Genomic DNA, 6,418 nt, shown 5'->3' with positions numbered 1-6,418 from the left:
GGGAGAGTATGTAATGGAGGTGGATGTATTTGTGTTGTTTATTTTTTAAAAAAATATTTTGTGTAATACAATTGGGAATAAAGGAATTTTAAGAAAAGAAAAGGTGTTTTCTTGTGCACTTGCGATAACTAGCGACCCACAGCCATTGGCCCTGCTGTGTGTAGGGTTTGAGGAGCTGTGGGTTTTGTGCGTTTTTTAAATACTAATGTTAACAAGTTCTGGATTAACTGTTTTGCTCTGTCCTAATGACTTTCTGTGGCCCATGCACAGGATTTGCCTTCAAACCACGGAGCAGACGGGAGTGTTATGAGGCCAATGGATCTTGTAAATATATCAAATGTTCCTATCCCTTGGTGAAACATGGAAGATGTGGCATTCGGAAGGTTTGCTGTGTCAGGTAATCTCAGCTCTCCAAATCAAAGAGCGGACGTCTATAGACTTCTTCTTGGACATCTTTTGTGTCCTGTCCTTATTATTTTCTTATATCCCGCCTTTCTCCCAATTTAGAGACTCAAAGCAGCTAATAGCATTTTTAAAAAAGTACAATACAGTTTTAAACAGTACAACATGAAAATGTATAAATATAAAAAAATTTAAAAGCAATTTGATTGATTGGTTGATTGATTGAACTTATCTGGTAGATGCTGTTGGACCTTTTTGTCCAGTGCAGAATGTCTAAATACTGTATATACTCATGTATAAGTCTAGAAATTTTGCTCAAAAAATTGACCCCCAAAACCTGGGTTGACTTATCCATGGATCAGTGTAAATACTGTACTTTAACTCGTATTTTAAAAAAGGGAACCATCCCCTGCTGTTCTGGAAGCACTGACCCTCCTCTACTCTCTCAACCATCCAGCCTTTAGGATAAGCCCAAAAAGTTATGCCTACCAGAATTGTATAAGTTCTTTGGCATCATTTTCCTTTGCTTCATTATTTAGATCCTTTGTTACATGCCCCTAAGTTTTACCCTTGATCTATCCATGGGTCATATCAAAATACATAATTTTGGCCCCAAAACCTGCCCTCGGTTTATATATGAGGTTGACTTATAGTCAAGTATATACGGTACATTTCAATGTTACAGGAGTGGAGTTGTGAGTATACTGCAATTGTACGACTGGAACTACTGTGAATGAGCAGCATCTATACAATCATATAGAAGCCAAATTAGAATGCATGTGTGTTGGGCATGGATGTCTATATATGCCCATTTGAGTGTGCATTTGGTTACGAATTCAGTGCTGTGGTTCAGTTACGCTAAGTTGCAACCTTTGAATCAGAGGTTAGAAAAACATCCCATCCTGAATATGGGATTCTGAGAAATGTCATCCAGAAGGGTAACTTTTCCAAGCTCTTATTAGATGGACTATCAGAAGTCCCTCTCTAAGATTGTGGTTTGTTATCAAAAAAAGCAGTGGTCCATTGTAACCTTTGGCTTCTTTGTTGATATCCCTCCACAGCATCCGAGACAGGGAGAACTTGGATGCCCACCAGATCACCTGGGATCCTTTGAATTAAGAGAGAGGCTGCTGAACATCAGTAGCTGCCAGATCCTGTGGCATTGTCTGCTTTTGAAAATCTGCGCCTGGCAACTGCATCCATTCCGCCTCCAAAGCTTGCATGTTAGCAATAAAACCAAAGCCGTGCAGTACAGTATAAAAATAAATAAATAAATAAAAATGACCACAGATGGTTTAGCCCTTCAGTTTTACTTTATTTGATTTTATGCCAAGGAGCAATGAAGGGATTTGTGGCATAAGAAGGAGACTGGCTCTCTGAGCGTGTGCAAACTCCCTTTAACACCGAATAGCTGGGTGAAATGGCCAACCCCAGGTGTGTACGTGTTGTTGTTGCTGTTGTTGTATGCATTCAAGTTATTTCTGAATTATGATGACCCTAAGGCCATAATCATGTGGTTTTCTTGGCAAGATCTGTTCAGAGGAGGTGTGCCATTGCCTTCCCCAAGGCTGAGAGAGTGTGACTTTCCCTAAGTCAGCCAGTGGGTTTAATGGCTGAGCTGAGAATCAAGCCCTGGTCTCTCGAGTCAGACCCTACATCTGACCATTGTGAAAATGCAATAAAAGCCTGAATTAGTTAATAATTAATGGGATAAATAAAAGTTGACTATCACACAAATGGGTACCTTTTTGTCTTTGTAAAAGTGTGGGATCCTCACAATTGGGACCCGCTGTACTCAAAGGGTTTTTGTTTTTATGAGCCTTCAAGTTAACTCCAGCTTATATTGAACTTAGCCTAAGATTTTCTTAGCAAGATTTGTTCAGAGCAGGTTTGCCCTTGCTTTCCTCTGGGGCTGAGAGAGTGTGACTTGCCAAAAGTCACCCAATGGATTTCCATGGCTGAGCTAGGATTCAAACCCTAGTCCAGAGTCATAGTCCAACTTTTAAACCACTATACCACTTCGGATCTCATGATACTGACAACACCTTAAAAAATTGGTTGAAAAGCTGAAAAGGGGGCAGAAAAGAGACAGCCCAAAGTATTATGAGGAACGACTTAGGGAGCTGGGTATGTTTAGCCTGGAGAAAAGAAGGTTAAGAGGTGATATGATAGCCCTGTTTAAATATTTGAAAGGATGTCATATTGAGGAGGGAGCAAGCTTGTTTTCTGCTGCTCCAGAGAACAGGACCCGGAACAATGGATGCAAGCTGCAGGAAAAGAGATTCCACCTGAACATTAGGAGGAACTTCCTGACAGTAAGGGCTGTTCGACAGTGGAATGCACTCCCTCGGAGGGTGATAGAGTCTCCTTCCTTGGAGGTCTTTAAACAGAGGCTGGATGGCCATCTGTCAGGGATGCTTTGATTTGGATTTCCTGCATGGCAGGGGGTTGGACTGGATGGCCCTAGTGGTCTCTTCCAACTCTATTGGAATTCTATGATTCTATTATTGTTTTATAAATTCCCTTTCCATCTTGTGGTTTTCTCAAAGCTTTCCTGCTCTCTACTTCATCTTCACAACAACCCACTGAGGTAGGCCATGCTAAGAGAAAAAGGGAGATGAGGGGAAGCCTTCCCTTGACATTTTTGTTTTTAAGAGGCGGAGGGGAGCTCAACATCGGAAGCCAGGTTGGTATTCATTTTGCAGGTACTTGTTGTGGGTACATGATATTTTCCCGACCCATTATCCTTACTATAAAGGCTGTCACAACCCTTTATATTAGATATATAAATATAATATCCTTAAATATAAAGGCTGTCGCAAGCACAATGATGTACAGTACTTAGAAAAGCCCTTCCAGTGTTACCTGTAGCTTATTCCCAAGTGAGTGTGTCTAGGATAGATGAGAGGCAGCCTTTGTTATTCCTTGGAGGTTTTGAGAACAATTACTATCTTTAATAGTATTAGTGCTTAGTGCCAAATGCTGATAGTCCTGATGAGAAATTTGTACTTAGGACAAGGTACTATTGTCAGAACAGAACATGGAGAAACAGAATGGACAAACAGAATGGTTCCTGGTTGGCAAAAGGGTCAGGCAAGGCTGCATCTTTTCACTCTAAATCAGGGGTAGGCAACCTGCGGCCCGCAGGCCGGATGCGGCCCGGCAAGGCCTTGGGACTGGCCCCAGCCTGGTCCTGCCGCCGATTGCCACCGGGGCTTTTGGGGGGCAATTGTCTATAGAAGCCTCAGAAACATGCATTTATATTAACATTTTTTTAAAAATCAGCAAATTTTTTCACGTGTCCTCCATTTTTTTAAAAAAGTGTCTTCCATTTGAAAATTTTGTCCTACATTTGTCCTGGTTTATTTATATACAGTATTTAAATTTTTAAAAAATCATTTAATTATTTATTTTTTGGCTTCGGCCCCCCAGTTGTCTGAGGGACAGCAACCCGGCCCCCGGCTCAAAAAGGTTGCCTACCCCTGCTCTAAATGATCAACTTGTATGAAGAACATATCATATGAAAAGCAGGCTTCAACACAGAACAAGAAGGAGTGAAGATAGGAGAAAGAGATATTAACAATCTAAGGTATGCAGATGCTAGCAGATAACATCACAGACCTGGAAAAACTACTGAGAAAGTTGGAGGAAGAAAAGGCAAAGACAGGCTCACTGTTGAACATAAAGAAAACAAAAATAATGACCACTGAGAATTTATACAATCAGAAAATAGAATAGTAAAAGAGTTCTCATACCTGGAACCGATCACAGATCAGAGCAGGGACTGCAGTCAAGAAATCAGAAGAAGACCAAGGACCTTATTGCGCACACTTTTGCCCCTGGTCTGGGCACAGGCAGGGGATGCGCATGGCCAAGTGGAAACGCATTTTATCACATGCCACACTGTCCTCAAGGTGTCCGCATGCCATTGCCCAGAGCTAAGCTGTCCCCAATCAGGGCTCAGCCATGTGATTTTGCTCCACCAGAAAGCTTCTGTCATTCAAAATTCATGCTCCTGAGTCCTGATCAGGGATGGCTTAGCGCTGGGCGATGGCATGGGGATGCCTTGAGGACAGTGTGGCATGCGATAAAATGGGTTTTCAGTTGGCCACGTGTGTCCCCTGCCTGTGCCCAGATCAAGGGCAAAAGAGATGCAACGGAGCACAAAAGTTAGAATCATACAAGCCATTGTATTCCCTTTTACCATGTATGGATGTGAGAGCTGGACAATTAAGAAGACAGGAAGAAAATAAATGAATCTGAGATGTGATGCTGGAGAAAAGTGCTGAGGATGCCGCGGACAGCCAAAAAGACAAACAAGTGGGTCCTAGAACAGATCAAGCCAGACATCTTTATGAAAGCCAAACTGATAAAACTGAGACTGTCGTACTTCAGAGACGTCACAAGAAGGCACAATGCAGTGGAAAAAACAATAATGCTAGGAAAGGTGGAGGGGAGTGGAAAGGGAGGAGGGCTGCATGCTAAATGGATGGACTTTATTAAGAAGATCATGGCTATGGGTTTACAAGAGCTAAGCAGAGCAGTGGAGGACAGGGAGCCTTGTCTCAACCATAGGGCTTCAAAGAAAATGGATAATTTCAAAGAAAAAAAGAAATCTCAACTAAAGGGGCTGTTCCCAGGTAAAGGTGAGATGAGGGGATTATTCCTTCTCACATAGCGATGAGATAATATTAGAATCATAAAATCATAGTTTTGGTGAGGAGAACTCCTCTTTTTCTCATGTCCTACCTTTCAACCTTCTGTTCAGGGATAATTCCAAAATTTCCTCCTTTTTCAGCATGACTGTTTGCATTTATATTAGTGTTTTTAGCTTTTCTTTGATCGGGTGCTACATTTTTATTGAATGTCCTCCATTTTGTTGTACCTTGTCTTCTTTTGCAGTTAGGACATGCATGCCCTCTATTCCTTCATCCAAGCCATTGATAAAGATGTTGAACAGCACTGGGCCCAAGACAGAGCCCTGTGGGACCCCACTGGTCACTTCTCTCCAGGATGAAAAGGAGCCATTGCTAAGCACCCTTTGGGTTTGGCCGGTCAACCAATTATAAATCATTTTAACAGTTCAATTGCCTAGCCCACATTTTAAGAATATTATGGGAGTCCTTGTCAAAGACCTTAGTGAAATCAAGATATGTTACATTCATAGCATTCCTCTCATCAAACTTGTGACACTATCAAAAGAAGTAAAAAGGGGGAAAGATATTCTGATTTGTTTTGTGTGAAAAAATCACTTTAACATTTTTCATATTCAGAATTTTCATCTATGGGGAATTTTATCTTAAACATTTGTTTTCTGTTAGTAAGATCTGTTCATTGAGAAACTACCTAAACTGGAAGAAAAAATTCAATAAGCAAAATTTTAAAAACATTATTAGAGTAAAATTACTTTTGTTTTATCTCTCTCTCCGTGTGTGTTTAAATGAAGTCTTGCACTCTTTTAATTTGGGGACATTTGGAAGAATATATGGTACCCAAAGGACCTCTTTCCACCTTTTGTTTCCTCCTAATAATCAGTTACATATCAATTAATATTAAAACATCCATTCTTAATAGATGATTTATCAAGTGCTCACTTCACTGTTTTATTTATCCCAAATGTTTACAATTTCAAAACATGTTAAATCATTTTTATTTTTCTAAATCTTTTTTGTACTAAAATTTTAGTCTTATCCATATCATTTTTGAACCCTGCATTATCTCCAAAATCCTTAATATTTTGCAATTAAGGCTTAATTCTCCTTAGTGGGTCTTCTAAGCTAATAACTACATCATCTGTAAATGCTTTTAATTTAAATTCTTCTTTCCTAATTTTAATTTCCTTTATCTCTTTCTCTTTCCTCTTTTCTGTATGTAAAAATTCTAAAGCAAAAAATAAATAATAAATGTGCACTTCAATGTATATACGAATATCGATATTGCTAGGCAGAAGGTAATAGCCAGAGAGAAGCAGATTTTCCAGAAATGACAGTTCAAGAATTGGGAGATCTTTGGTGGT

The 6,418-nt window shown here is 40.0% G+C and overlaps 1 long non-coding RNA gene across 1 annotated transcript; it reads left to right on the top strand.

The window, feature by feature from the left end:
• The first annotated feature begins 256 nt into the window (after window positions 1-256).
• On the top strand, window positions 257-1,681 carry LOC121917820. The gene is made up of 2 exons (XR_006101109.1): window positions 257-397; window positions 1,464-1,681. It is a non-coding gene; the product is annotated as an uncharacterized LOC121917820 (long non-coding RNA).
• The last annotated feature ends 4,737 nt before the right edge of the window (window positions 1,682-6,418 follow it).

Source organism: Sceloporus undulatus, unplaced genomic scaffold (genome assembly GCF_019175285.1).
Source record: "Sceloporus undulatus isolate JIND9_A2432 ecotype Alabama unplaced genomic scaffold, SceUnd_v1.1 scaffold_944, whole genome shotgun sequence".
NCBI classification, from domain to species: domain Eukaryota; kingdom Metazoa; phylum Chordata; class Lepidosauria; order Squamata; family Phrynosomatidae; genus Sceloporus; species Sceloporus undulatus.
Note: the sequence above shows the minus strand (reverse complement) of the source record. Positions and strands in the feature narration are given on the sequence as shown.